This window comes from Dromiciops gliroides, chromosome 1, assembly GCF_019393635.1.
Source record: "Dromiciops gliroides isolate mDroGli1 chromosome 1, mDroGli1.pri, whole genome shotgun sequence".
NCBI classification, from domain to species: domain Eukaryota; kingdom Metazoa; phylum Chordata; class Mammalia; order Microbiotheria; family Microbiotheriidae; genus Dromiciops; species Dromiciops gliroides.
The window spans coordinates 163,947,747-163,962,481 of NC_057861.1; positions in this window are offsets into that span (position 1 = coordinate 163,947,747).

Genomic DNA, 14,735 nt, shown 5'->3' on the forward strand with positions numbered 1-14,735 from the left:
ACTATACAGATCTGGGAGTTATCTGCATAGAAATGATAAACTCTAACCAAAACAGGAGGTAATGGTATCACTGAGATAGTATGGAGAGAGGTAAGATTAGGAGACCAAGGACAGAGCCTTGAGTAACACCCAGTTAGGGAGAGTGATATGATGGACCAGCAAGGGAGGCTGAGAAGGAGTGATTAGGCAGGAGGAGAACCAGAAGAACAAAGTACCAGGCCAACACAGGGAAAAGAGGGGATTTAGGACCAGAGGATGCTCAATAGTGGTAGATGCAGCAAATAGGTAAAGAAGCATAAGGACTAACATAAAAACTATTTAATTTAGCATCTGAGATCATTGGTAACTTTTGAGAGAGTAATTTCAGTTGAATTATGAGGTTGGAAACTAAATTGAAAAGCATTGAGAAGGTTTTTTAAAATGAAAAAAATAAAGATATCACACAGTCCTATAAGTCTGGCAACAGGAGAACTAAAACTCACATTGAGCTGAGGCAGACAAAGAATGCTAAGGACAATGAAAATAACATTTAAATAAAAACTACATTGAGTAAAAGAGAAAGACCAAAGAGAAGGGACAGGTTTTCTACCTTGAGTTCACAGAATATGGATAATGGGTAAAAAGGCAGAATTACTGAATCATTTTGCTTCTCTTTTTCCTACCAATCAAAATTATATTATAAGAAAACAAGGGGCAGCTAGGTGGAGCAGTGGATAAAGCACTGGCCCTGGATTCAGTAGGACTCGAGTTCAAATCCGGCCTCAGACACTTCACACTTACTGTGTGACTCTGGGCAAGTCACTTAACCCTCATTGCCCCACAAAAAAATAATAAAATAAATAAAACAAAAATAGTTGGCAGATAGTTGACATTGAAGATAAATGAAGAGGTATTAAAAGAGCACCTAGTGCCCTTGATTAGTTATAGTCAATAGGCCAAGATGAATTACACTCCAGGATATTGAAAGAATTGGCACAAGTGAGTGCTTTGCCACTCTTAGTGATCTTTGAAACATCATGGAAAAAGGGGAAAATGTCCCAATTTTCATAAAAAGGGTAAATGGATGAATCTTCAAACAAAGCCAGTGAATTTGACTTTTATTGACAAAATTCTATTACTATATTGACATGGCATAAAAAAGGGAAGTGGTAATCCCTAGAAGACAACAGGGCTTCATTAAAAACAAGTCATGCCAGATACATTAACCTCATTTTCTTTTTTAACAGTGTTATTGAGGGAAAGTTGGAAACATAATATACTTGGCTTTTAACAAAGCATTTGAAAAAATCCATCCTTATGGGCAAAATGGAAATACATGTCCAGATGACCATAAAATTACATGGATTTAGAAATTGTTGAATGACTGAACTCATGAATCAGTATCAATCTGGAGAGAGAAAGATCTTATATGCCCCAGGGATCCATCATTGGACCAGTGATGTTTAATGTTAAATTGAATGAAATTGTAGATAGCATACTTATCAAAGTTAAAAGGAATAGCTAATATGTTAGATGAGTCAAGATCCAAAAAAACATCATAAAATATATCATTTTATAACTTGAACTCATCGATTCCATTTCTTTCCAGTGGGGGCTAAAAGAATAAGTTCAAACCCTCTTCTATAAGAAAGGCCTTCAAACACTTGAAGTTACCAACCATCTTTTCTTTTTCAGGCTACACCCTTCCTCCTCCCCAAAATTCTTTCCTTCAACCAGTTCTCATGTGGCATAGTTTCCAATATCTTCACCACCTAGAGACAAGTAGAGAATCATATATTTTCATTTAAAAAAATCAACTGCACAAGTTTGAAGCTTTTTAAAGGTAAAGTATGCTAGATGTGTGATCCTGGGCAAATCACTTAAACTTGTCTCAGTTTCCTCATTTGTAAAATGAGCTGGAGAAGGAAATGACATACTACTTCAGTATCTTTGTCAAGAAAACCCTGGGGCAGCTAGGTGGCACAGTGAATAGACCACCAGCCCTGGAGTCAGGAGGATCTGAGTTCAAATCCAGCCTCAGACACTTGACACTTACTAGCTGTGTGACCTTGGGCAAGTCACTTAACCCCAATTGCCTCACCAAAAAAAAAAAAAAACAAAAACCCAAGAAAACCCCAAATGGGGTCATGGAGAGTTGGGCACAACTGAAACAACTGAACAATAAATAATAAGCTGCATTGGAAGGCAGTGAGCTTCCCATCTCCCCAACCCCCACAATGGAAATCTTTGAGCAGAGACTGGATGGCCCCTTGTCAGGGATGTTATAGAAGCAATTTCAGTTCAATTATTTGTTTAATTTGATAACTTCCTGGAAAACTTCCAGTTCTGTGATTCTACTCTACATAGGGACAGTAAGGATTTGCTATTGTGATTCAGGATTAGGTGATCAGCATTAAAAATTATCATGGGGGCAGTTAGGTGGTACAATGCATAAAACACCAGCCCTAGATTCAGGAGGACCTGAGTTCAAATCCAGCCTCAGACACTTGATATTTACTAGCTGTGTGACCCCGGGCAAGTCGCATAACTCTCATTGCCCCTCAAAAAAAATGACCATGAGTCTATAATGAGAGCAGAATTTGGTTAATATTGCTATTCCAGTAGAGCATGTAGCTAGAAGTATGACCTTGATTGCTATGGATTATATCAAGAATCATGATAATGATACAAAAAATAATTGATCAATAGTTAGCCTTCAAAATGGATTCATAATTCCATATTGTGCCATTATCTTAAGAATACACTAAAAGTCATCACCACAATATGTGTTGGAAAAGAACATCAATGCATTCTGGCCAATGGATCAGCTCTTCTGCCATTTGATAAGCTGACTAAAACAGTAGAGTTGATTGATGCTGTTGCTTTTCTAAGCAGAAATATTCTAGGAACAGATGCTGAGAAGATCAATAAACATGTGGGTCTAGTAGAAGAGCTGAAACAAACATGGAGATTGAATGATATCAAAGCCAAGCCAATTACTGTCCACAAGACTGGAATGATTCCATGCACCCCAGTTAAATGCGGCAAGGCGATGGGGATTCATTATATCCTGCTGGTCAATCCAAAGGCAGGACTTCTGGAGCCCTGCCATCTAGCCAGAGTGTTTTCATTTCAACAAGATATGATTATGATGTATTAGCTAGTAGTTTGATTGCTAAAAATGCATTAAGATCAGATTCATCTAAGAAAATTATGTTCTTTAAGTAGAATGCGTCTTTGAATCCTCTGAAAGTTCAATTCTCTTTGCAAACATGACCCCCTTTTGCCTACAAAGTAGGGAAGAGCTACTGACAAGTATAATAACAGTATCTGTTTACTAGATGAAGAAATAAAGCCATGGGGAGGAGAAATAAAGTGACTCCAAAACAGAACTGAGTTCTTTTATAAGCCCCTCCTCACACACACACCAGAAAACCACCATGTAATTTTGTAGTGTGTGTGTGTGTGTGTGTGTGTGTGTGTGTGTGTGTGTGTGTGTGTGTGTGAGAGAGAGAGAGAGAGAGAACAACAGGTATCACTACTCACAGTCTCGACCCGTAATCTTTACCCTACTGGTCCAATGCCAGAAAACCAGGTGCAATTTTGACAATGTAACTGGAATGAACACAAATAAAAGAGCTAGTTTGGCCCAGCCAAGGCCTGAATCAGCTCCAGATAGGCCCAGATTCATCTGTGTCCTTTAGTGTTGGTAACCCTGAAGTGATTAGAGTGACTATAATGACCTCCTTAACAGGTCTATATTTTCCCTTTCACCCATCTCTTCTCCAAATTCCCCTATTTCCATTGATAGCACCTTCATTCATCTAGTCATTTAGATTCATAACCTTCAAAGTCATCTTTGACTCTTTCCTTATCCACCCCTCTTCCCATTTAATCAAGTTGCCAAGTCTTGTTAATCCTCCACAGCATTTCTCACAGATTTCTCTTTCTCTCAACACAAATGGTTTTCATTCTTGCCTTTCTTCCCTTTGACGCTACCTTCCACTTACATTATGTTCATCTTGTACTTGGAATTTTTTGCATCATATTTCTCTCATTAGGCTGTGAGTTCTTTGTGTGCGGGGACTGTATCTTGTCTTTATATCCTCAGTACTTGGTACAATGCCTGGCACATTGCTATTGTTCAGTCGTGTCCAACTTTTCAAAACCTTGTGGACTATGGGGTTTTCTTGGCAAAGGTCCTGGCATAGTTTGCAATTTCCTTCTTCAGTGGATTAAGGAAAAAATGGGTTAAAAGACTTGACTAGGGTCACACAGCTAGTAAGTGTCTTAGGCAAGATTTGAACTTGGCTCTTTTTTTAAATCTCCTTTTCCATTTGACTTTTCAAGCTGTTGATTTTTTTCTTATGACTTTCCTGCATCTCTCTCATTTCTCCTTCCATTCTGTCCTCCCTCTCTCTAAATCTTCCTTCTATCTCTCCTACTTTATCTTCAAAGTCCCTTTTGAGAGCTTCCATGGCCTGAGACCAGTTCATATTTTTCTTGGAAGCTTTGGATGTAGGGGCCCTGAGGTTGTTATCCTCTTCTGAGGGTGCACTTTCATCTTCCTTGTTGCTGAAGAAACTTTCTATAATTCTCAACTTTCTTTGCTTGCTCATCTTGCCATCTTTTACTTGACTTTTAACTCTCCACTGGGGGACCCTGCTTCTAGGCTACACTACTGTCCCCAGCTTCAGAGGGTCCCAGGTGTTTTGGTTTGAGGGAGGGCAGGTTTTTCTCTTGCCTGGACTATTCTCTGGTCTGAAGATAACCTCAAGACAACTTACTAAATAACCAACCAGCAAAGCTTTCTGTGGTGTGGTTCTTAGCTTCAATGAGCCTGCGCCTCTCCGCCACTTGGGCCTCCTACTGCTCAGAATTTCTTCCTGGTTCCCTGCTGGGGTGGGACAGCTGAATTCCTCCCTAGGTCTTGCTGAGACCCCTGCACTCTCCCCCCCTGACAGCCATTTAGCCCTCTCACCCAACCGCAAGCTCAGATCTAGAAGACGCTAGTGCTGCAACTGATTCGGAGGCTCGGGGGTTAAGTTCCTCTGGTGTGGCATGCCTGGGGTCTCTGTCAGCACATTCACAGGGTTGGACTTTACTTGCAGCCCAGCATGGCCCCCTTTAATCTGTCTATGGCTGGAAAATAATCTCAGCCCGTGTTTTTGTGGGTTTTTCTGCTCTAGAGGTTCTTTTATTGCTGTTTTGGGGGTAATTGTATCAGAAGATCTGTGTGTTCAATGTCTTTCCTCCACCATCTTGGCTCTGCTGAACTTGGGTCTTCTTGATTCCAAACCCAATACTTTATCCAGTGAGCCATCTAGCTGCCTCACATGACACATAATTAATACTTTTAAAAAACTTATTATAACAATTTCTCACCTAGATTATTGTAACAGTCTCCGAAGTGGTCTCCATGTTTCTAATATCTCCCTTATATAAACCTTCCTCCACTCAGCTGTCAGATTGATGCTATTTAAGTATAAATGGGACTGTGTCACTCCATCTCTTCAAAAATCCTCAATGAATCCCTATTGTTTTTATAATAAAAGAGAACCTCTTCAGCCTGGCATTTAAAGCCTTTGTTAATGTAGCTCCTCATATCTTTCCAGTCACTTCCTATTATTCCCTTTAATGTACCCTTCATTCTAGTCAAACTAGCTGGCTAGCTATTCCTCATGTACCATATTAGATCTTTCACCTATGTCCCTTTGTACGAGGGGGCCCCCTATTCCTGGAAGTCACTCCTTCCTTCCATCCTGGTAGAATCCTTATGTTTATTCAAAGCTCTGACTTTTATTCAAAGCCCTGACTCAAAGAGTTCAACTCCTATATTTGTTTTTTTCTTGATTCCCTCAGTTATTAGCACACATTCTTCCTTGAAATTACTTTGTATTAATTTTATCTAGTTTATATTTACTTATTATGTACAAGTTGTTCTTTTTTCTGTATAATTCTGGTATTATGTATACCTTTTCTTCCTTCAGTAAAATATAAGCTCCTCTAGGACAGCTATTATCTTGTTTTTGTCCTTGAGTCACCCGAATCTAGTATAATGACTTGGACATAGTGTGACAAGTAAAACTAAATGTGTAGTCACCTTTTTTCTGCCCCCAGTGTGGGGGGAAAACTAGCTAGGGTTTACTTATAAGTTAGAAGTGTTAGCAGCATTTTTTGGCATTAAGTATTTATTAAAGAGTAAAGAGAGAACATCTGGGTCAGAAAACCAAGAAAAAGCCTATCTATCCTATTGGAGAGATAAGGATTCAGCCTGGCCCCCTTCTTCTCCCCAGTCCTCCACCACAAGGATGTTCAGAACCAAACTGAGAGGGGAAACAGCCCTTCCTCTTCCTGATTCCCTCCCCTGGAAAAGGCTGTCCTTCAAGCTGATTGGTCGGCATCACCCAAATCCTTTGGTTCACTGGACTTTAGGATGGTCTCATTGTTGAGTTCAAAGTCCTTAGCTTCTGAGAACAATACCCTATTGAGGCTGGCCAGGTGTGGTTTTGGTTTAATTAACTTTAAGTAAGTTAATCAGCAAAGTCAATCACTCTCAGTCAGTCTCACTTAATTCAATCAGTCTAGATTAATCTCCTCTGGTTGGGGCCTTTGGGCATTGACAAAAAGCCCATTATATCTTACAATAGTCAAAACTTAATACGTGTTTCTTACATTGAATTAAATGGAATGGAATGGAAATCTGTCCCTATGGCTGGATCAAATTCAGTAAATGTCCCTAAATACTTACTCTGAGTATGTATGAATGGCAGGAACCAGGGGGTTCTGAAGTATGTGAAATACCTTTCTGAGTGGGACCTGAAGAATTTCATACTCTCTTTCCTCATTAAAGGCTTAAAGATCAGCTCTATGGCAGAATCTATTGAAGGGCAGACATGGGATGGCCTCAGGAGATAGGCCACCTCAATCAAGCACATTTATAGTGCATACCAGCCACTCTTTGCAGTGGACACAGTGGTGCCTCCTCAGTCGAGATTGCTTGCCATTTCTTACCAATCTATCCTGGCTGCCCTATGTTGGAGCTGTCAATAAGAAGTTAGAGTTCTTATCAAAATATTTACCTTCACATTAGAGTTGTTTGGAAGCGATCCTGTCAGCGAGTTCTCATTAGGAATGGATAAATATTAACTTTTAAACAAGTCAATTATGGGGATGAAAAATTCCTGTCACTGATCTTCTTTAATAGCACCTAACACAATGTGCCACTGGGCATCTTTCATCACATTTTATAGAGAAAACAGGCTAATGATATGATTCCATGTATTATATGATAGCTGATTCATATAATTCTATGTATTATATATATAATATATATGTATATATTATATATTATATGTACCTACAGTACATATAGGGCAGCTAGGTGGCACCATAGTCCATAGAGCACCAGGCCTGGGGTTAAAAAGACTCATCTTCCTGAGTTCAAATCTGGTGTCAGATGCTTAAGTGATGTGACACTTAACCTTGTTTGTCTCAGTTTCCTCATCTGTAAAATGAGCTGGAGAAGGAAATGGCAAACCACTCTAGTCTCTTTGCCAAGAAAATCCTAAATGGAGTCACAAACAGTCAGACATGACTGAAAAATTATTGAATGAAATAGTACATATATCTCCATCGAGAACTAAAATACACCTAATGCCTACAATAGTTTTTGTTGTTGTTGTTTTATTGTTGCCGGGCAATGAGGGTTAAATGACTTGCCCAGGGTCACACAGCTAGTAAGTACCAAGTGTCTGAGGCCAAATTTGAACTCAGGTCCTCCTGAATCTAGGGCCGGTGCTTTATCCACTGTGCCACCTAGCTGCCCCCCACCTATAAGTTTTACAAATTTCTTGAACAACATTTCTGTCCTTTCCCTCATGTCACTCCTATACCCCAAAACCTTTAAGTGCTTCTCAGTGACTACAGATACAGTTCAGATGCTTCACTAGGCATTCAAGGTCCTACACAATATGGTCTGATTATTTTTATGTGTGTATGTAAGGCAGTTGGGGTTAAGTGACTTGCCCAGGGTCGCATAGCTAGTAAGTGTCAAGTGTTTCAGGCCGGATTTGAACCCAGGTCCTCCTGACTCCAGGGCCAGTACTCTATCCACTGCACCACCTAGCTACCCTGATTAATCTTTTCATCTTTCTCCCACATGTGTGTACCAAAGAGGTCAACCAAATTAGACTTCATGCTGGCCCCAGAATATATAGTATACCTTTCTACCTCCATACCTCTGCTCTTGTACTTCTTTCACAGACTAAGAGAATCTTAGGAACTCAGATTTGAAAGGAATCTTAGGGGTCACTGAGTCCAACCCAGACCTGATTAAGATCCCCTTTATATTATTCAGGTTGAATGGGCATTCAGGCTTGCTTCCTCTAGTAAGAGGAAATCACCCTCCCTCCACTTGCCTGAGCACCCCACCAAGGCAACTGATTCTGGTTTTAGATAGCTCTAATCGTTAAGAAGTCTTTGCTTCACAGGGAGCCAAAATCTGCCTTTCTGAAATTTTCACTCACCCAGTTCTACCCTCTGGGATCAAACAAAATAAAACTAATCCTTCCAGGTAGAAGGTTATTGCTTTTTGGTCATTTCAGTCATGAATGACTCTTTGTGAGACAATTTGGGATTTTCTTGGCAGAGATACTGGAGTGGTTTGCCATTTCCTTCTCCAATTTTTTTTTATATAGATTAGGAAACTAAGACAAACAGGGTGAAGTGACTTGTTTAGGGTCATACAGCTAGGAAGGGTCTGAGGCCATATTTAAATTCAGGTTTTCCTGACTCCAGGTTAGGTACTCATCCACTGCATCCCTTAACCTCACTACCAAAATGCTTTCTGCCTATATCTCTGCATATTGAAATATTAGCCTTTCTTGGAGAATCAGCTTTCCTTGAACCTTCCAACACAATGTAACCTCTCTTTCTCTCACTTTTTTTATTTAAATTTTTTTGGGAGAGGGGAAAATGAGGGTTAAGTGACTTGCTCAGGTTCACACAGCTAGAAAGTGTCAAGTGTCTGAGGTGTGACTTGAACTCAGGTCCTCCTTGAATCCAGGGCCGGTGCTTTATCCACTGCGCCACCTAGCTGCCCCCTCTTTCTCTCTCTTAATAATAGATCTAATTTTTCAAGCATTGCAAAGTGATTTACATAGATTATCTCATCTGTTCCTCTACTAGCCTTCTGAAGTGACTGCTATAGTTCATGGTTCAAGAAACCAGAAGCTAAAAGAGATTCATTACTTTCCCAGGGTTACACAAGTAGGAAGCATCTAAGTCAGGTTTCAAATGTAGGTTTTCTTTACTCCAAGAACAATATTTTACCCATAATGCCAAATAGCTGCCTCATTTGAACCCCCATAGTAGAGCACCATAAATTTAGGGCTTATCTAGCCCAATCCCCTTCTTTTATAGATGAGGAAACTTGAGATTCAAAGGTATAGAGTGACTTCTCTGAGGTTGTAGCACATGTCAGTTTTGTTATCAATCATTGTTTCAGTCACATCCGACTCTTCCTGATCCCATTTGAGGTTTTCTTGGCAAAGATACTGGAAGGGTTTGCAATTTCCTTTTCCAGTGGATTAAGGCAAACAGAGGTTAAGTGACTTGCCCATTGTCAAATACTTAATAAGTATCTAAGGATGGATTTGAACTCAGGACTTCCTGACTCCAGCCCCAGTGCTTTATCCACTGAGCCTTTGACTATGCACAGGAGGAAGAAAAAGTTGAAGACTTCATCTCTATGCTTAAGGTGCTTTCCATCTATTTGAGGATGAGAGGATCCACATAAAGGGAACTGCCAGTGTTCAATGGCAAGGCAACATACCTATAAAAGTAGGATCTTATAACAGAGTGAATGGAAGCAGTGAGCAAGGAGGTGGTTAGAGGGAGCCAGAATTAGACATGGTAAGCTTCTTAGAAGAAATGCATCTTAGAGCTCGATCTTGCCAATAATAATGAGCCCAACCTGGCAAAGAAGAGGTTGGAAACAAGGGGAGTATTTCTGATGGAAACAACAACAAAACAGAAGAAAAGAGCAGGAAGAGAAGAAAAAAATGAAACAGTAGAAAAGAACCACTAAGTCATGTGTGGAATTCAGTAAGGAGACTGAACTGACTAGGGTGGAGAGTCTAGTGAAGAGAAAAAAGAAACAAATTTGAATAAGAACAGAAGGAGGAAAGAATTTAATGGAGAACCTTGAATGCCAGGCTGGGAGTTCTACCCGGCTGTCAGAACCACTGAGGAATCTTGAGTAATGAAGTGGCATGATGAAAAACAGAGATAGCAAAGAATATCTAAGCTAGTGGATAATGAGGCAACTCTCAGGCTTGAGTGGCAAGATGGGAAATTCAAATGTTTGTGGACTCTAACTGTGTATTTACATGTTAAGGGTAATAATGAAGACCAGAGTCTTTATATTTTAGATAACCGGCATTGGGAATGAATGCTCAGCATAACAACAAGAGATCAGTCAGTCAACAAGCAATTAATTAAGGGCTTGCTACATAGCAGGCATTTTACTAAGCCTTGCAAATACAAATACAAGCAAAACCAAATACAGTGCCCTCCCTCAAGGAGCTTACATTTTAATGAAAGAAGACAACAAATAAAAAGTCATGGAAGGTGGGGGGGGGATGAGAGTATGTCACTTGTTATGTACAGTGCATGGTAGAGAAGTGAAGCTCATCCTGGTGAGAAATGAAGGCATGGGGGCCTGGGCACCCTTCTGGAAAGAGCCATTCAATCATTGGGAAAGATCCCAGGGAGAGAGGGTACTTCTGAGGTATGAATTCCTGAACTGGCGTGATCTCCCAAGATGAAGAGGTTTCTGAGAGATAATAGAGAAATCTGGAGTGCAGCTAGGTTTGCATTTAAAAGAGACCAGGAGGTATTTAGTAGCTCCTGGACAAAGGTCAGATCCAAAAACATGACTATTGATGCAGAGTTGGCAGGCTTTCTAGCTCTGGTACTCATCCAATATTTTGTGCAAAGTTGTGGGTGACACATAGGTTAAATAGTCTTTCATCACAATTGCAGGCTGCTATGAATTACACGTTTGGTAATTTTGTCCATAACATGCTGACTGGTCACTTACTATAGAATGTCATGAACACTGAAAACTCAAATGATCACCACGTAGCATAGATGGTGTGGTTTGTAGGATTTTGGTCAGGTAAACAGAGACGTCTGTGAGGGCAATAATCTCTTTCATGACCAGCAAGAAGGTACAGTAGAAGAGAAGAGTAGCACAGGTTCTATCTGTCTGCCAAGGCTGGGTGGTTATTGACTACTCCCATCCCCATCTGGCTGAAACATGATGTGAAGCTAGCATAGAGTAGCAGAAAACATTCTGGGCTTGCAATCTGAAGATCTAACAGAGCTATGTGCTCTGTCACTTAAAAACTTAACTTTGTTGGGGCAGCTAGGTGGTGCAGTAGAGAGGGGGAGTCCAGGCCCTGAAGTCAGGAGGACCTGAGTTCAAATCCAGAATCATAGCTTTGTGACTTTGGGGAAGTCACTTAACCCCAATTACATCAAAAACAAAATTAACTATGTGGTATTAGGCAAGCCACTTAATAGTATCTGAGATTCTTTTCTTCACACCTTTGGTACCTACCCTTCTTCAGATATCCTATGAATCTATCCCTCAGTGGACTCACAATTATGAAATCTGGCACAGTCCTCCTCCACATCCACTTGGTCTACACGGTTCAATGGTTAGAGCATAGACCTGGAGTCAACAAGACCTTTGTTTAAATCTGACCTCAGACCCTTACTAGCTGTGTGACTCTGAGTAAGTCACTTAATCTCTGTCTGCCTCTGTTTCCTCAAGTACAAAGTAGAGATAATAATAGCAACTATCTCCCAGGATTGTTGAGAGTTTCAAATGAGATATTTTTAAAGTATTTAGCACAGTGCCTGGCACATAGTAGGTACTTAACAAATGTTTGTCTCCTTCCATCCTGATGGCTTTCCCTGACTTTGTTCTCATTAATGGTATTTCTGTCTCCTCTACAAGCACATCCAGAGCTGTGATTTTGGGGACCAAATGAAGTAGCTGCGCTTTTCTTGATGGTGAAAAAGCGTTGCTATAAAAATCCCCAAGAAACTTTCACCTATTTTCTGTCCTCCCTCTAGGTTCAATCTTAAATGCCTTTGGGATGATTGCTTAGTCAGGTCTTTGACTTAGCCTTTTTAAACTGAGTTTGCTCTCCCCTACTTCCCTTTGTTTTATTGAGGCAATGCTGCTCACAATCGTGCACCATTCTTCCCCATAAGATTATGCAAACAAGTTTATATCCTAAAGCTGCCTTGCCCTTGGCTTCTTTATCTCTCTGCCTGGCAAGTAAGTCAAGTGTTAGCTGACTAAAGCATTTTTTCTAGGTTTCTTTGATCTCATTATGGTATTTGATTTACTATGGTTAAACTTCCATATGAAATTACTATAATTGACATCTATGTCAGTTTTTTCATACAGATCTCATTTTTTGACATAAATTACTCATTTTAGTATGTCAGGCTGGAAGTTTCTTTTTTTAAAATTGCATGCCATATCTTTTTTCTTATTATTCTTTCTTCTAAATTTGGATTAATTTTGATCTCTGCTCTAACAAATAGATGTTTTGCGTAGACACAAACAGTGGTTCAGCAATGATTTACACATCAGTAAGATTTCATTTCCTTTCTAATAAAGCATAATTAATTTAATTTTTGTAATGCTTTTACTTTATTGTCATGTCCAGCACCTTCTAATTGTTTCCTCAAGAAAAAGCATGCTTTAAAACCATCACTGATTATTGACCTATTGGCCTACTTTCTTATTTATATAAAATCTTTATTATAATAATCCACACAAGTATTGAGAGCATCTTCAATGAGGACATCAGGATGCAACAGGCAGGCTTTCATAAATAATATTTCACAGTAGAATATATCTTTACTACTACATAATTGACCAAAAGATATAAAGGATACAAGATCTCACTCTTCCTGGTGTTTAATTATTATTTGTAGATCATAAAAAAGGCAGAACATTATCTTTTTTTGTGAGGCAATTGGGGTTAAGTGACTTGCCCAGGGTCACACAGCTAGTAAGTGTTAAGTGTCTGAGTCTGGATTTGAACTCAGGTCCTTCTGAATTCAGGGCCAGTGCTCTATCCACTGTGCCACCTAGCTGCCCCAGAACATTATCTTAAAGGCTGTCTTCCAACACGCATACAAAGCATTCAAGAGTCCTTGAGAGATAAAAACAGAAAATACCATGTTCCATGAGTATCAGGTAAGGCACGAACAAGGGACTATGTGTTTATAAAAGATGTTTGTTGCAGTGTGTTAAGGGCTAAAATTCTAACTAGTCTGTCTAAAATATCTAATGAGTGGTCACCAATAAATTATAAGCTTTAGCAAGAGTTAGACTTTTAAGCATTTATTAAGGAGAATAAGAATTTGGTAAAGAGAGAAAGGCCTAGATTCCTATCTATTAAAGGGAGAGCACATTTCTAGCTCCCTTCTCCACCAGAGTCCAGAGGCAAGAGAGTCAGACCGAGCGTCAGTCTCTTCCTTCCTCCTCCCACTAGCCTGCGTCATTTCCTGACGCCAAAGAAAAGACTCCTGGTCTTGCCCTCAAAGACCTTCGCTTCATGGGCAGAACTCTTCTATAGTAAGTCTCCAGCAGGTGGCGTCATTCCAATCGTTACAAGTGATAGAGAAGTTCTAGCATAGAGTCCAAGTGAAGAGGGATTACTTGTAGATTGCAAAGTCCTACAGATACTCCTGATTATAGATGGCATCATGCTGACTACATAGGTCCTAGAACACTTGCAAGCCTTCTGGCTAAAATCTGTGACCACTCAAGAGTTTAGTCTAACTATTCACACAGAAAATAATAAATGGATGAAGAATGTCAATTGCCACAGATCAGTATGTATATATTTGGTACAAATGGACAATAGCTTGGGCCCTGAATTAAACATAAGAGAGCAAAGCTCCCTTATTGATCCCAAACTCCTTCCAGAAACAAAGACCCATTTTTTTGTGGGGAATGGGAGTTAAGTGACTTGCCCAGGGTCACACAGCTAGTAAGTGTCAAGTGTCTGAGGCCGGATTTGAACTCAGGTACTCTTGAATCCAGGGCCAGTGCTTTATCCACTGCACCACCTAGCTGCCCCTGGGCCCATATTTTTTAATGCCAACATTCTACTGGTTGTGTTGTATGGCTTTGCGTTATATAACACTAAAGCCTTTGAAGAATTAAAATTTTGAGTGTCTTGGAGAATTTAAGTATCTCAGAAGCCTCTGAAGAATTAAAATTGTGTGTATCTTAGTGGCTTATAGTGGGTGTAAGCAGGTTATAACATAATAAATAAGGAAATACAAAGAAGAATCAGAATAAAGTATATAATCAAAGAAATCTAAGATAAAAAAAGATGGGGTTGGGGCAACTAGGTGGGGCAGTGGATGGAGCACTGGCCCTGGAGTCAGGAGTACCTGAGTTCAAATCCGGCCTCAGACACTTAACACTTACTAGCTGTGTGACCCTGGGCAAGTCGCTTAACCCCAATTGCCTCACCCCAAAAAAAATTAATAAAAAAAAAGATGGGGTACACATGTTGCAAGGGCAAGATATGATACCTGAATAGCTTGTGTTGCTTCACTGATGTCCTTGCAAAGCCAAGAGAAATTGAGGCAGGACCTTCAGAAGAATAACCTGTGGTGGATCTATGGAGGAGGAGACACAAAGGGATGTG